Source organism: Scyliorhinus canicula, chromosome 12, assembly GCF_902713615.1.
Source record: "Scyliorhinus canicula chromosome 12, sScyCan1.1, whole genome shotgun sequence".
Taxonomy (NCBI): domain Eukaryota; kingdom Metazoa; phylum Chordata; class Chondrichthyes; order Carcharhiniformes; family Scyliorhinidae; genus Scyliorhinus; species Scyliorhinus canicula.
Genome location: NC_052157.1, coordinates 105,387,381 through 105,403,872, shown reverse-complemented (window position 1 = coordinate 105,403,872; position 16,492 = coordinate 105,387,381). Strand labels below are relative to the sequence as shown.

Below are 16,492 nucleotides of genomic sequence, written 5' to 3'. Positions count from 1 at the left end.
TTGTGCCACATGATGGAAGATGTCCTCAATGTGAAGACAAGATTTTGTCTCCACAAGGACTGAGTAGTGGTCACGCCAATCAATACTGTTACGGACAGGTGTAGGTAAATGAGTGAAGATCAGGTCAACTAAGCTCTTCCCTCACATTGATTCTCTCACCATCTGCCACAAACACAGTTTGACAGCTATGCCCTTCAGGAGTCAGTGAACCCGGTTAACAGTGGTGCCATTGAGCCATTCCTGTTGATAGATATTGAAGTCCCCTACCCAAATTACATTCTACCCGTACAACCTCAGTGCTTTTCCCAAGTAGTGTTCAACAGAGAACTGATTCATCAGCTCAAAGACAGTGATAGGTGGTAATTATCAGGTTTTCTTGCTGACGTTTGACCTAATGACATGAGAATTCATGGGGTACAGAGTCAGCAGTGAGGATTTCTACAGCTATTCCTTCTGACAGTATAGCATTGTGCCACCACCTCAGATGAGCCTGTCCTGCAGGTTAGGAAGGACATTTACAGGAATGGTAATTGCAGGAGTTTAGGATAGATTGGCAGGTATGATTGTCAGGCTGCTACTTTACATGTCTGTAGGACAGCTGTCAATTTTTGCACAAGTTCCCGGATGTTAATCAGGGCAACATTGCAGAATGAACTATGCGTGGACTGCATATCTAGACTGCTTTAATTAAGGACACACTGCTGCATAACAAAAAACAATTCATGAATTGGATCACTAATTTCATAGAATCCCTGCAGTGCAGAGATGCCATTCGGCCCATCATGTCTACACTGACCCTCTGCAAGAGCACTCCATTAAGCCCACTCCCCCACCGATCCCAATAACCCCCATCCAACAGTAAGTGGCAATTTAGCATGGACAATCAACCTAATCTTCGCATCTTTGTGGGAGGAAACCGGATCACGCGAAGGAAACCCACGCAAACACAGGGAGAAAGCGCAAACTCCACATCGTCACCCAAGGCCGAAATGAACTTGGGCCCATGGCATTGTGATGCAGCAGTGCTAAACTCTGTGCTACAGTGCTGCCTCTGAAATTACTTGGTCTAAATGCTTTCCCGACAGTCAAACTACCTCCCCAGAAAAGAGAGGAACAATAGCAATGATGAATGTGGCCACTGGTTAAGCAGGATTCCCTTGATCTCCTAGCAATTTGTTTGAATTTGAGAAGGTATCGGTTTCCCTTACTTTTTTGTCTTCTAACTCTTAAGCTTTCTCCTAACCAGGTCAGGTGCTTGCTTTTCATTCCATGAGTGTTAAATTTTAGCCAACAGTTGCATATATGGAACCTGATCGAATGCCTCCAGAAGTCCACACAAGTTATACCCATAAACATTTGATTGTCTACAACCGTAGCTACTGCCTCAGAAAAAATTTAGTTTGGTTTATTACAGAAGACCTGCCTTTTACAAATCCATGCTCGTTCTGTCGAGCCAGGTTTTGAATTAGATATTCCAATAACTAATCTTAACAGAGATTAGACTAACCCATCTGTAATTTCCTGGTTTCCTTCCATCACCTTTCTTGAATAATGGAATTACATTTATAATTTTCCAGTCTAAAGGGGCAATTCCTAAATTGAGAGAACTATGGAAGTTAGTAGAAAAATCTTCAGCTTCATCAACCACTCCTTTTAAAACTCTCAGGTGTGCAGGGGGTTGACATTAGCTAGGGATTCACTTGATTCCCTATAAACAGACACCGACGGAAACTGCGGTTATTGGGTTAGGAGGTACATGCTTATAATATATAATTCTTCAATTAAATGCTTTTTGAAAGTACGTAAACATTGGCACCAGCCTCATCCTTCAACATTTGGGGCGGCACAATGGTTCGCACTACTGCCTCACAGCGTCAGGGTCCTGTGCTCAATGAGTCGAATGGCCTCCTTCTGCACTTGTAGGGATTCTATAAAATGTCTTTCTGGAGGATAACATGGTAGCAGAGAAGATTACATAAAGGTTGGAAACTAAAAAAAAAAATTCTGACACAAATTTTAAATCCTAGTTGCTTTTGTGGAAAATGACAGAAAGCAAATATAAATTGCTACAGTATAGTTACCTTATGATGTGTTGGGAGTCTAAACTATTTGACTAGTGGAAGAATTAAGTGAATATGTGAGGAAATAGGATATTGTCCTTGGATTTGTCACTTCCTACAAATAGCGAAGTCACAAGCAAAATTAGTTCTGAGATGGATGCCCTTTCACTTGGAAAGTAACGGATTGAACCTTCCATTGGGGTTCTTGGATGAAATTTACAAGAAAGATTATCTATTTAATGCCTATGAGATAAAGTCAGACTTCGATCAATTTCAAAAGACAGATAGCCATTCTGCAGACAATTGTTTTCCTTTGTAGTAATAATCAGGGCCTAGTTTTAAGGACAATTAAATTGGATACCTTAAATTAAAGAATTGGGCACTTTAAAAACCACAGTCTCCAGAAGCCTGCAGAATCCGAATATAAAGAACTCAACACAAGCTGACGGGATCTGTCTGAAGCAGTCCCTGAATAACCCATCGAGTAATTATCATTGCTACTTGAGATTCTCTGGCCTATTGCCCATAGTTCCTGATATCCCATCAACTGATAGTCGCTCCTACTAAGATGCATTGGCCTGTTGTTCACAGTTCCTGTAACCCATCAAGCAATCATTGCTCCTCCCAAGGCGGGCTCAGGTGCCCTGTCAACAGATTATCAACCAGACCATTAGGCACTGAGACCCTGCCTCCTGAGACTCCACTGGCCGAAGGCCAAGGGCAGGTGGAAAAATGAGGTGGGTGGCGACAGGGGAATAAAAAGATAGGCATTTTCCAGACATCTGGAGAGAAAGGACTAGAAGCTGAGACTGGAAGGAAAAGACTCAAAGCAAAAACCTTAAGGCAAAAGACTCGAAGTAAAAGACTCAAAGTAAAAGACTCAAAGTAAAAGACTCAAAGTAAAAGACTCAAAGTAAAGACTCAAAGTAAAAGACTCAAAGTAAAAGACTCAAAGTAAAAGACTCAAAGTAAAAGACTCAAAGTAAAAGACTCAAAGTAAAAGACTCAAAGTAAAAGACTCAAAGTAAAAGACTCAAAGTAAAAGACTCAAAGTAAAAGACTCAAAGTAAAAGACTCAAAGTAAAAGACTCAAAGTAAAAGACTCAAAGTAAAAGACTCAAAGTAAAAGACTCAAAGTAAAAGACTCAAAGTAAAAGACTCAAAGTAAAAGACTCAAAGTAAAAGACTCAAAGTAAAAGACTCAAAGCTTGGTGTGTGAGGTGACCTCGACCAGACCAGAAGGAAGGAAGCAAGCAATAGCCAGCAAGAATCACCTTTACAAAGAGGAACCAGAGGGACTTAGGGATCGGATCTGCAGCTTACCAAATCACTTTTACGGGAAGTACAGTCGAATCCTGGGTGTTTCTTGTATGTATAGTGGGTAATTTATGGGTTAACTATATTTAATAAAGTGTGTTGCATTATATCTGTGTCCGTACTTTGTTCTCCTCATAAATAAAGACACTTGGGTAAACTTTAATTAAAGAGCTGGTTGAAGTATCTGAATTGGACAAATACAACACCTTTATTCTTTCATGGGATGTGAGAGTTGCTGACAAGGCCAGCATTTGCTGCCCACCCTAAATTTCCCATGAATTGAATGGTTTGTCACAGAACTGTTACACTGCAGAAGGAGGCGATTCGGCTCATGATGTCTTCACCACAGGCAGCTACGAGTCAACCATTTTGCTGTGGGGTCTGGAGTCAAAAAAGATTAGTGAACCAGAAGGTTTTTTTTTCAACAATTGATGGTGGTTTCATGGTGAATAACTAACTTTCAATTCCAGTTTAATTAATTGAATTCAAATTCCACCAGCTGCCACGGTGGGTTTGGCCCAGAGCAGTGGTGAGCAACCTGCGGTCTGCGAGGGTCCTGCAATGCAGCCCACGAGATATTTTGTTGACGTGCAGGGCTGCTAGATTCCGCTGTTTTCCATTCATGTAGTTGTTTCCCCTACCAGTATGACTAAAGTGATAACCATGTAAAGAAAAGGCACCTGAAGTGAGGAGTGTGCTGAATGTACCAAACGTTGACTGTGAGAGTCATGGATTCCTGCGTCTAATCAAAGAGCAAATATTTATTTTGTTTTTACCATTTGAAGTTGATGACAGTTCTATTAATATATGAATGATTAAGCATTTTCTATAATTTGTTAAGAAATTTTTGGCATGTACTAAATGTATTCAATCTTATTCATGGGGTCATGGTTAGTGGGCATGCCTGATTTCAATCTTGCGGCCCACTGAGATGAAGGAGGGAAATTATGCAGTCCACTCACTAGCCTATATTGCAAATCACTGCCCATTTGTTTTTATCCAGTGTTTAACTCTCTGCCACCTCTCTTCCAGGAATGTCTACCCTGAAGAAGTACTGCTCTTCTCTCAGACAGGATTTCCGTAAGTCCCTCCCCCACTAAATATTTCCCACTTTCTCTGTCTGTTAGCTTTGACAAAGAGTCATCGGACTCGAAACGTTAGCTCTTTTCTCTCCCTACAGATGCTGCCAGACCTGCTGAGATTTTCCAGCATTTTCTCTTTCGTTTCAGAATCCAGCATCCGCAGTAATTTGCTTTTACACGGAGCAGTGGGTGTCTGGATTATTAGTCCAGTGACATCACCAGCATGTCACCATTTTCCCATTATATCATGGACAGTTTGTATAGAACAGGCATTGTCAATCTCGGGGGCGCGGCCCGCGGGTGAGTCACGGGCGGGTGTCAGGAGGGTCGCGGAGCCGTCCGTCGCGGCGCTCACAATCGCGCAAATCTGCACGCAACAGCTGCCTGTTAAGAACGCCAGCTGCAAGTGGCCTTCAAAATGGCTGCGAACATGTAAACAAAATGCGGCCGCACTGCGCATGCATGCCAGATCATCGGCTCGCAAGCGCAAAACTACGCGCATGTGTGCCGATGATCAGGCACGCATGCGCAGTGTGGTCGCTTTTTCTTTTAAACTGCCAAAGCTTTTTGTTTTACCAGTTCGGGGGTTGGGGGGGGGGGGGGGGGGGGGGTTTATTTGATAAAATGTTACAGGAAACAAATGCAGAACTTTGGACAGATGGAGACTCCATATTTTCCGACACCGGAAGGCTTCACCTTCATCTAACAGGTTTCATTGAAGGAGCGTGTACGAGGGCCAAAGGGACCCAAAACCATTTCCTCCATTTTTGTCAGCAACAAACAAGATAAGAGAAAATGGTGGGTTGCGCAGGTCGGCCGGCATGGGTCGCGATGGTCGGCCAGGTTGGACGAAGGTTGGCCGGGTTGGCAACAATGGGTCCCCGGAAAAAAAGTTTGAAGAACACTGGTACAGAATATTGCGGTAATTCAATTTGGGGAACAATTGCATCAGCACTAGCGCTCAAATTGTTGGATGTTGCCAAGATGGCTCAGATAGACCAGTTGTTTGGCTGGGAAATGCTGCCCTTCAACTTGGGAAACTAAAATTAAAAGGGTTGTTAAAAGTACGGTGGTTGCTGAAACAATGATTCAAGTGGAGGAAATGCATAAGGGATTCTGCTTATCACTTATTCTAAGTGAGATTCTGTTCAATGGGACTTCTGAAGATAGTCTATAACAAGGCTGTGCTCCTTTACTTTTCAAAATCTGATTTTTCAACTTTAAACTGACTGGAAATTTTGCAAGTTGAACTGCGACAGAGCAAACGGTTGGAACATACAAAGCTATATTCCAAGGTGAAGGTATGAAACCAACAAATCATCCTCAGCAGTGTGCAGGGAGAGAAAATATCAAAACTCAAATGTCTCTGAGGCATTAAAAATTCAAGTACTATTTATTGAAACAATGACTGCCACAGACAGACCCAGCAAAAACCTCTTTGGAATACACAATGGGTGAAGTATTTCATCGCAAGGCTGCCCAGCCACCCGAGAGAGAGATTGCAAGGTGGTGTTCAGAAAGTCATCAGCAGACGAAACCAGTGAAGGCTGCTCTCTCTCCCTCTCTTTTGAAACGGGTGTCTCACCCTATTTGAGAACCCACTCTATCAGAACCGAACTGAGGTCTTATAATAATTGCAATGTCTTCTAAATCTGACAATATCAAAGAAACCAGCTAACTTGCATTGGCCACAGTGTTTAAATTCTAAGCATCAAGGACACTTAACTGTAAATTCTTTCACTTTAAAAAATAATTGGACTCTAACTTCCTTTATTTCTGCAACGTGTGTAAGCGTTATGTGCGCGCTCGCCCAAATGGCTACTTGGCCAAATAACTAAATTCTTGAAGTCGCATTTTTATTATTTTTCTCAGGTTTGGTTGATAAATTTGCTCTTTTGACTCAAAAAAAAACTTTGTTTGATTGGCTCCTTATTGCCAACAGCTTTAGTTAAATACATTCTAATTTGGAAAAGGCAAATCCTCATGAAAAATAAACATAAACCTATGTTGTGGCTAACCGAAGAAGTAGAATAGAGGGGAGCCAGTTCACCCCTTCTCATCTGCTCATAACAAGGTAAATAATTGTTCTTTGTGGGTACATTCTATGAAAAGGTGAGCGAGAAAAGATCAGAGTGACTGACTTGAAACAAAGTGAGAGAAAATACATTTCTAAAATTAAATGGGTGGATGTAAGTCAGGAACTGATTGTTTAAGAAAATATGCATGCATGAATAAATTGTGATCTCATATTTAAATAGCTTGACTACTAATACTCTGTTGCCCATGAACCTAGAACGAACCACTGCTATCAGGAGGGAATTATTCTGAAAAAAAAACTGCCCTTGCATAATCCTACATTTTCTCATTCTTTATGTTTCCATTTCTGTATCGCTGCCCTCGAATTTTCCTATTCCTTGAGACAATACTTCCTGGTGTGGAACTCAAAATTTGCTTAGTGCTTGCAAGTACTTCCCTCCTAAAATACAAAGGAACACAGAAAAACAATTTGAGAAACCTTGAAATTCCAGCAAAAGGCGAGCCCCAGGAGTCATAGTTTTACATTTTAACATCTAGGAAGCAAAATTTGCATTCAAATTTCTCACTGCATATGGAGTTTGAAGAGTCCTATTTCACACATCACACCCCCACCCTTTTTTATTCAAACACATGCCACACACCGCCCCTTTTGTTTATATGCACACATCCCCACACAGACCCTTTTGTTTATACACACACACCGCCCCTTTTGTTTATATGCACACACACCCCCACACAGGCCCTTTTGTTTATACACACACACACACCCACCACCCCTTTTGTCTACCTCCCACACCCCTTTTATTTACCCCCACACTCCTTTTGTTTACCCCCCACACACCCCTTTTGTTTACGCTGACACCCCCCTTTTTGTTTTCACAGCACACGCCACTTTTGTTTACATACCCATACCCCCTTTCATTTACACACACGCAGCAATATGCTGGGGAACAGGGTGAATGGAGAAATAAATGACACAATATACTGTTACAATTCATACATTGAAGTCAACATGTGCCAACAGATATTGCTAGAGTCCAATTTCTGAGTGAGATATTGTCTACGGAGCTTTTTATACTTGATCATGTACTACCTATTCAACTATACTTAAATGAATAAAACAATCCCTTTGAGTACATTTAAATTTGAGTCTGCAGTTTAATTTTAGATTGCTCTAATACACAAACTGAACACAGGTATGTGGCAAATACCCCAAAACTACATTTCCATCCTTGTTGCAATCCTACAGTCTATGTTGTTACAACACTTTTGCTTCAATAGATAACTGAATTGTGAAAAAATTGCAAAATGAAAAAAGTATCATAAAAAAAACTACAATCTTGTGCTATTTAAATAGATTCAACTTGTAGCATTATTAGTACTTAAGTTACAGAAACTTTTGCATCCAAGGTTGGGAGAACACTGGAACGAAAAGCAGAATGAATGCTAGATAAATAAGCCATATTCTACCAGCTTTTTAAATCATGTATGGAAGTTTTACCAGAACAAAGGGCAAATAAGCATTACATGGATAATGAAACACTTGCTATCACAGAAATGTTGAATAGCATAGGCATATTTCAGGAGAAGCTAGATTCATACACGAAAAAGAAGGATATTCTGATAGTTAAATAATGCGGTTACTCCGAGATCCCGACCGTAGGGTTGTTGGCGGAGAGAAAAAAGTTGCAAATGGACTTTAACCTGCTATCCACTAGGACAGCAGTGATAAAACTCCGCCTGACATTGGGGACCTTCTACAAACACGGAGACAAGGCTGGCCGCCTATTGGCTCACCAGCTGAGAAAGCAGGCAGCCATGAGGGAAATAGCGCAGGTTAACGATAGCAGAGGCAGACTGGTAACAGAACCAAAGAAGGTCAATCGGGCATTTGAGACCTTCTACCGGGGACTGTACACCTCCGAGCCCCCCCAACGGGGATGCGGGAATGAAACAGTTCCTAGACAGACTGGAACTACCAGTGGTGGGGGGAGAAATTTGGGGGGAGCTTGACGCACCAATAGACGGGAGAAATCATGGAGAGCATCAGCTCCATGCAGGGGGGGGAAGGCATTGAGACCCGACGGGTTCCCGGTGGACTTCTACAAAAAATTCGCACCAGTCCTGGCCCGACACCTAAGGGACATGTTCGCGGATTCGTTGGCAGGGGGCACCCTGCCCCCCACGCTAGCGCAGGCCACAATCTCACTTATACCCAAAAAAGATAAAGACCTGACAGAACGTGGATCATACAGACCCATTTCACTGCTGAACGTGGATGGGAAAATACTCACAAAGGTCCTGGTCACAGAGGACCAAACTGGCTTCAGTGAACATCAGGCGGCTGCTGAATGTGACAATGACCCCTCCCGGGGAGAGAACAGAGGTAATCAGCTCCCTAGATGCAGAAAAGGCCTTTGACAGAGTCGAATGGAACTACCTCCTCGAGGTACTGGAACGGTTTGGGCTAGGAGCGGGGTTCACCGCCTGGGTGAAGCTCCTGTACAACACTCCGAAAGCAAGCGTCCGAACTAACACATCAGCTCTGAATACTTCCAACTACAAAAATGAACAAGACAGGGCTGCCCCTTGTCCCCACTCTTGTTCGCACTAGCGATTGAACTCCTGGCGTTAGTCCTACGGGACGCAAAAAGCTGGAAGGGAATACGGAGAGGGGACAGAGAGCACAAAGTTTAATTCTATGCAGATGACCTGCTCCTCTATGTCTCGAAGCCACAGGATGGACTGAAGGCAATACTGCAAATACTGAGAGTTTGGAACCTTCTCGGGCTACAACCTTAACCTGGGCAAAAGCGAGGCATTCCCAGTGAACCCAAAAGGGGGAAGGACAGAGCTGAAGGGGCTCCCGTTTAAAACGGCCCAGAACAGATTCCGTTACCTGGGGATCCAAATAGCAGGAGACTGGACACAGATGTAAGAGTGGAACCTGACCAGTGTGGTGGAGAAAGTAAGGAAAGACCTCAAACGGTGGGGCTCACTCCTACTCTCCCTGGCGGGGAGTGCGTAGACGATCAAGATGAACGTACTACCAAGGTTCCTCTTGCTGTTTAGATCCATCCCGATCTTCATCCCCAAGGCCTTTTTCCAAAACGTAGATACTCTGATTATGACGTTTGTGTGGGTTTGTAAGAACCCGAGAATTCCAAAACCGACACTGCAAAGAGGAAAAGTCAGAGGGGGCCTGGTTTTACCGAACCTACAATACTATCACTGGGCAGCAATGGCAGAAAGTGAGGGGGTGGGTACAAGAATCCAACACAGGTTGGGTACAAATGGAGGAGGCATCCTGTAAAGGAATTACCCTCCAGGGCCTGGCTACAGCAGCTACCTCAGCAAGGTACGCAACGAGCCCAGTGGTAGTGGCCACACTGAGAACGTGGACCCAGTTGAAACAGCACTTTGGGATAACCAAAACGTCCCCCATTGGCCCCATCTGCGGCAATCACAGATTCCCCCCAGCCATGCTAGATACCACCTTCAAAAGATGGAGGCGAGACGGGGGCACACTGACGGTTGGGGACTTCTACGTAAGGCGCAGACTGGCGACATTGGACGAACTGACGAGGAAGTGGAAAATAGCAAAATGGGAGGACGAACTGGGGACAGAGGTAGGATGGGGACTCTGGAGTGAAGCACTGAGCAGGACGAACTCCACCTCCCCCTGCGCAAGGCTAAGCCTAATGCAGCTCAAAGTAGTGCACAGAGCACACCTGACCAGAACCCGAATGATCAAGTTCTTCCCGGAGGTGGAGGACAAATGTGAGCGGCGCCAGAGGGGCCCGGCCACCACACCCACATGTTTTAGGCATGCCCCAAGCTTGCTGGGTTCTGGACAGCCTTCTCCGAGGCAATGTCCGGGGTTGTGGGGGTGAGGGTGAAGCCATTCCCAAATAGTGGCAATCTTCAGGGTATTGGAGCAGCCAGAGTTACACATGGGGAAGGGGCCCAACGCCCTTGCTTTTGCTTCCCTAATCGCACACCGGAGAATCCTGCTCGGTTGGCGATCAGCCGCAGCACCCAAAGCTGCAGACTCGCTCGCTGACCTCTCGGAATTTCTCCACCTGGATAAGATCCGAGGGTCAAAGAAAGGCTTCCTGGATACTTGGGGGCAGGTCGGCAGCCTGTTCCAAACCCATTTCGAGGCCAGCAACAAGGAGTAAGCTAAGGAAAAATAAAATGAGGAACCAAAGGACTGCGCAACCCGGGGGGCGGCGGCGGAGAAACCACAAAAGAGGAAGGGGGGGGGGGGGGGAAGAGAAGAGAACCATAGACCGATCAGAGGGCAACAAAATGTACATAAAGTTGGTTAAATGAAGGACAAAACAAACCTCTTTGAAAAATAAAGTAAATTAGCATGGGCAAGAAAAATGTAATGTATATACACAACTGTTTATAAATATGAGAAAAGCCAATAAAAAGATTTTCAAAAAAATAAATAAAGCGAAGGTGGGACAAGTCTAATCTAGTTTGGAGTACAAGTACTGACACAGATCGAATCAATCGAATTGTCTGGGCGGCACGGCGGGGCAGTGGTTAGCACCGCTGCCTATGGCTCTGAGGACTGGAATTTGATCCCTGCCCCGGGTCATTGTCTATCTGGCGTTTGCACATTCTCCCAGTGTCTGCGTGGGTCTCACCCCCACAACCCATAGATGTGCAGGTTGGGTGGATTGGCCACGCTGAATTGCCCCTTAATTGGAGAAAAAATTATTGGATACTCTAAATTTATTAAAAATAGATCAAATTGTCTATTTCTGTATAGTAAAATCTATGGCTGGACTTTGCAGTTGTAACTGTGATAAAACTGTCAGCATTCATGGTCATTACTCTGTGAAACTGACAGCAATTTTTGTTAACGTGTCCCTAATTAAATTTGAAAATTCAGAAACCGTTTTGGTCATTCCCAGCTCCTCCACAGGTTGCACTGTTGAAAGTTCCTGCGGATAGGAATCAATTACTCACTCATTTGATATAAATATCCAGTTTTTCACAATCATTCCTACTGCAAAAACCCTCAGAAAAAAAAGTATACTTTGTTAAATGAGGGGTAACTAGGTTTTAACAGTGTACTAAATCATAGCTTCTGTCTAATCAGTTCTTGTTTTGAACGGTGTGGATTATGGCAAGCTAAACTGGAAGCTATGGGATTCACGTTTAGAGGGGAGAGGGTAAGAAAACAATCAAGGATAATCAACTGGTATCTTTTCTAAATCTCAAACAGCCTAATAGAGATGACAATGATGGCAGCCTGGGAGCAGGCTTACGTGCCTTTTAGGCTTCATGGTGTCAAGCTAGGAATGTTGTAAAGGGGAGTTGAGATTGCAGCAAGATTACCTACGTTCACAAAGAGAATCCGGAGAACATATTTTAAAATTTCTAGTTCATTTAGTTGTTTTCATATTGCCATAAGCCAAATTTAATTGTGGAACCTGGTGATGTTAAATTTTCTTTTGCAAACTGTTGCCATCAGTTCATCATCCAGTGCAAAACTGGCAATCATTAACTTTTAAAACTTGTAATGTGGCAGAATTAAACTAAACAATCAAACCTGTGGAAAAACCAATGTCAGAATACATCAGTCCTCAAAACAGATTGTTGCAATCTGAACAATAAATTCATACAAGGAACTACTCGATAGCCAAATCTTCAACTTTATGTTGCACTCTGCACTCAGATTGTCTGGAAGGACATTTTAAGAAAATGTTGATTTCCCTCTCTGAATGTTGAAGCATTGCCAAAAACTCTCTTCTGACATTCTTTCAGCAGAATAAGTGATTCATTAAATCCTGGATAAATGTTTCACTCACACATCTTTCCAGATGAGTCAAAAGGAGCTTCTTAACCTGAATCATGTACCTCCTTTCTCAATGGATGTAATACAATCTGCAAAACTTGTACCCACACAAAAATAAGCCACCCCCTTATTAACTGCATTTCTGAAAAATATAGTTTTAGGGTGTTGTAGTCTACCACGGTCTTATTTTGATAAGACAGTGGTAGTCTAAGTAAGCAATTAACAAATCGGCATTGGATGAGCAAGGCAATTTTACTCATCATAATTTATCCATTAACGACCATACATTTCCCTCAATGCTGCAGAGTTGTTTCTTAAATTATTCCAGGGCTTCAGTCTCCCCCTCTCTACAGAAACCCATTCCAAAACTTGGCTATTGTTCAAATAACCCCCTAATATCAATCTTAAAGTCCAAAGACGTGCAGGTTAGGTGGATTGGCCAGGCTAAATTGCTCGTGGTGACTAAAAAGGTTAGGAGGGGTTATTGGGTTACAGGGATAGGATGGAGGTGAGGGCTTACGTGGGTCGGTGCAGACTCGATGGGCCGAATGAGCTCTTTCTGCACTGTATGTTCTATATATGTTCTTTGCGGGCGGTCAGTTCCAGCATCCCCACCCCCAACCTGGGGTTGCAGCATATGTGAATTAACAAATAATTCTTATAAACTTGTCGAGATTTGATCCTAGACTGCTCCAATGAGACTGCACCAATGAGACGCGGACACCAGATTTATAAGTAAAAATGTCAACAATAAGTTTATTAATAAAAAGATCAATATATAAACTAATAACAGAACAATGGTCTAATAATCTACCAATGGTCTAATTACCCCACCCTCCACCCAGACACACGGGGTAGAAATTGGGGGGGGGGGGGGGGGGGGGGGGGGGGAGGTTTAAAAATGACAAAGGGATTAATAGTTATGAGATGATTCCTTGCTTTCGATGTATCTCGTTGTAGCGAGCGATCTTCTAATCATATATCCAATCAGAAACTGCAGGCTCTGGAAAGCTTGCTAAATCAACTGGCAGAGAGAGATTTAAAACTGCCTCATGCCTGGATCTCTTCGCACCACACCCAAAATGACACTCTTCACTAGACCCGCCTTCCTTCTGGAATTTTCTGTCTGGCCCCACCAATCACAGGCCCCATTAGGAAAAGGTCGCAAATGATACATTTTCCGATTTGCTGCTTGCCAAGCCGATCAAATCAACCTCACCGGTTGGCTTGGTCCATCACGATAGGGGGTTCCAACTCGGCCTAAATAGTTTAAACAGAAATCCCAGATGGTGTAGCAATGTTGTAGCAACTAACCAGAAGACAGGCAGCAGGGTGGGGATAAAAAGCGGAACACAGGACAAAAGGGTTTTACAGCAGTATCTTAACACAATTCTACCAATTACGACCTCAAAAAACTCCAGTATGTTTGTCAAACATGAGTTCGTGTTCATAAATTCAAGTTGTCTTTGCCGAATTATGTATCCTTGAGTATGTATCATTTTCCCTACTACTTTTTTTTAAATTTAGAGTACCCAATTATTTATATTTCCAATTCAGGACCAATTTGGTGTGGCCAACCTACCTACCCTGCACATCTTTAGGCTGTGGGAGTGAGACCCATGCAAACACAGAGAGAATGTGCAAACTCCACACGGACAGTGACCCGGGGCCTGGATTGAACCCAGGTTCTTGTCGCCATGAGGCAGCAGTGCTAACCACTTCTCTGCTCCAGCGAAAACAACCCAAGCTTATCGAACCTCTCTTTACAACTTAAATGTTCCATCCCAGACAACATTTTGGTGAATCTTCTCTGTATCCCTTCCAGTGCAATTACATCCTTCCTATAATGTGGTGACCAGAACTCCACCTGTGGCCTCACCAATGTTCTATACAAATCCATCATGACCTCCCTGCTTTTGTAATCTATGCCTCAATTGATAAAAGCGAGTGTCCCATATGCCCTTTTCACCAACCTATTAACCCCTTCGCCTGGAAAAATAATTGTGTACTCTAAATTTATTTTTTTAAATGATATATCCAATACTTGCCATACAATAACACTAGACATATCTCTTATTACAATTCATGTGGAGATTGATTTAAGAAACACGTTTACTATAACAATCAAACTAAAATCAACATAAATAAACACACAATTAGAAAAGAAATGGAAAGAGGGGTGGAAAGAATGCGTTTTGCTCACAGATGTTGGACACAGATGTTTCAGTCGGTGTGAAGTTCAATCTTCATTCACACAAAGCCCTGATTGGCTAGAGGACCAGAGTCCATCCGGTCCTCCAAATCTTCCCATTTGTCAACACCTCTCAGGCAGGCAATGAGGTTGTAGACCCCACGCGGCCAATGAGAATGCTTGAAGAACCCAAGAACTCAAAATGATGCAGGTTTTTAGCCAATCGAGAGATCAGAGATCAGCCCCGCCCCTCATTCACTCAGATTGATTGGCGGACCAGCCGCTCCTTCTTGGTCTTCCAGTCCTGCCCCCTCTTCCTATTGGGCTGGAGCTGCCGTCAATCACTCCCCCAGGCATTGTGATGTGGAGCATGCGCAGTGCGGCTCATGCCCAGGGACAGATGCTTGTTTGTCTCATCTTCAAGTGGGAAGGAGGCGGATAAGTGGCAACAGCATTAGGGGCAGCGGGTGGGAGAGGAGGCTTTACAAACACCCAGTGAAGGCCTCGACATTCCCAATACCAAACTAGAGGCACTGCCTCAACACCCAACACAACAGCAGCTGCGTGCTTTCTCCCTGTGCCAGGCCCCAGTGGACAAATTTAATAATAATCTTTATTGTCACAAGTATGTTACTGTGAAAAGTCCCTAGTTGCCACATTCCAGCGCCTGTTCTGGTACACAGGGAAAATTCAGAATGTCCAAATTACCTAACAGCACGGCTTTTGGGACTTGTGGGAGGATCTAGAGCACCCAGAGGAAATCTACGCAGGCACAGGGAGAACATGCAGACTCCACACAGACAGTGATCCAAGCTGGGAATCGAACCTGGGACCCTGGAGCTGTGAAGCAACAGTGCTACCCACTGTGCTGCCCAAATGCAGCAATGGATGTGTTAATGAGAAATTATCTTTAACTCACTTCACTGAACCTGGAGCATGAGGAGAGGGGTTGGGGGGAAATTCTATCCTGCACTCCTACCGATAGATTTGTTAATGAGGAATTATCTTTAATCACTTTACTGATCCTGGAGCAGGAGAGAATGGAGGGAATTTCTATCCTGCACTCACACTGATGGATTTTGGAAACTCCTTTTAGGGGGGGGAATTAGAAGAGGAGGATTTACAGACAGGAAAGTCAAACCAAACATCACATCAAGTGCAGACCAGATTAATCAGGACCTGGATATTATCAACGTTACTGTAAGAAAAACTTATTTCTCACATTCTCCTTGTATCTCTTCCCATAATCTCAAATCCGTGTCCCATAAACTTTCGCAATCATAATGGGGACACAGCTTTTCTTTATCTCATCGAATTTATTATGAACTTCTACACCTCGACGGAGGTGTAATCCTCAGGTTAAATCACCATCTGCAGCCCTGCCCTCAAAAGGAGAAAACAGCCAATGATCATCTGGGACTATGACAACTTTATTTTACTGGACTCACTGGCACCAATGACATAGAATGGCTGGGTCTCAGCTTGACTGATGGCCAGTGAATTGACCCAAAAGGTGGTGTTCTGCGCGAGACAGGTGATGATTGGATCTGATCCCACTGGAATGTTTTTAGGGTCACGAGGTTTCCAGTTTGCTGTCAGTTTGCCTTTAGCCATTCGGAGAGAAGACCGACTCTCTTTACTCTCAGTGTTTCTCCAGAAAGGTTATGCTTCTTAACTGGCAGAAAGCCTGGATGAATTTGTTTACAGGAGAACCATTACAAGCGGTGCAGGCAAAGTTCAGAATCTGTTAATTCCCCTAGAATATCTGGTGGGAATCGACTGTCTTTCTCCAGAAGGCCTTCTGCCTTTGATGAAACAGGGCTTGAAGGCAGGACACGAACTGAAAGCAAAGTTTGATGAAATAGGGATTCTGACTCTCCAGGAAGGGTAAGAGTAAGGTGCTTTTAAAAACTACATGAAAACCAGTACGGGCTGTAACACAAAGACTGTAATATACAGTATAAAAAGCATGCCAGGAACCATCATCTGA

The 16,492-nt window shown here is 43.5% G+C and overlaps 1 protein-coding gene across 5 annotated transcripts in view; it reads right to left on the bottom strand.

Annotated features, from left to right (window-relative positions):
- Window positions 1–16,492, bottom strand: part of LOC119974622 (E3 ubiquitin-protein ligase rififylin-like) — a 116,453-nt gene that overhangs the window by 53,565 nt on the left and 46,396 nt on the right. The window lies entirely within an intron of this gene.